The following is a 1,194-nucleotide window of genomic DNA, read 5'->3' as shown; positions in this document are numbered from 1 at the left end:
GGCCCTTGCCCTACCTGGGGGGGGGGCAGGTCACCCCGGGTGTCACCACTGAGGGGGGTGACAAAATGTGGGCGATACTCACCGCAGGGCCTGCAGCACGCCCAAGCTATGCTTCTCTCCTGGCAGTGGCGCGGTGGCTTGGGTACCTGCAGGCTCCGCGTTGCCCCAAAACAGTCCGCCTGTCGCCTCTCCCTCAGCTGTAGGGCAGGTGAGTGGAAGGAGGCAGGCAGACTCCTCGGACGCCCTGTGGAGCGTCCTGCCCCGGCTGGCCCCGCCCCTGGGCACAGGGCACGCACACCACCCCAGGCACCCGATTGGCTTGCTCCGCCGCTGCCTACCTACAAATGCTTTGAGCTGCAAAAGCTGGCTGGAACTAATGGAAGTTGTCGTCCAAAATTTCTGGAGGACATTAGGTAGGGGGAGTCTGGCTGCAAGTCCGTTTGTTATCCTGTGGCAGTTGTGGCATTCAGGCCTTCCCACGAGCAATGCATTTGTCAAGGAAGAGAGCGTGTGTCACCTGGGAGAGGGACTGATGCTCTTCTCAAGCCAGACGACAGCAGGTGATGTGAGGAAGACCGAGGGCTTTGCCACAGCGCACACTGGAGATATGCACAGTCACTTAGAATAGTTCCTGCTTTATTAGACAGAAACAAAGAATTAAAAGGAGGTTGTTTTAAAAAGCGTTCTAAACGTTTTGTATGTGTGTGCATGCATGACGTGGGAGACCTTTCAGCTACAGGTGCACCTATTCAGTTTTTCGTCAAAATGAACCTGCAAGTAAACCGCTCTGTAGCTCAAACGACAAGTGAAGGGAGTGAGAGGGAGAGAATGTGCTGCACAGAGAGGCGACCAATCCAAATATCTATTCTCTGCAAAATTATCACACAGAGAGAGCCTCCATGCTTGTGGCAGTATAACTCAGACTGCATTATAAGAGAGTTGAGGGTGGGGAAAAGCGCAAAATGAATTTACATCACAATAAGCCTAAACTAGGAAACACCTGCCAAAATTGCTTGTGAAGGGCTAGCAATAATGAGCAGAATTATCTGGCTGAATCTGGGTATCTGGTTGTACATGGTACTCTGCAAATTAATAAGTACTTGTCAGTGGGGATGGGGAGAATAAGGACAGGGACATGAGGAGAATATTTCTTTTTAATGCTCTCGATGTGCCATGCCATTCAACTGAAAACAT

This window comes from Podarcis raffonei, chromosome 17 (genome assembly GCF_027172205.1).
Source record: "Podarcis raffonei isolate rPodRaf1 chromosome 17, rPodRaf1.pri, whole genome shotgun sequence".
Classification (NCBI taxonomy): domain Eukaryota; kingdom Metazoa; phylum Chordata; class Lepidosauria; order Squamata; family Lacertidae; genus Podarcis; species Podarcis raffonei.
This window is presented reverse-complemented; position numbering follows the sequence as displayed.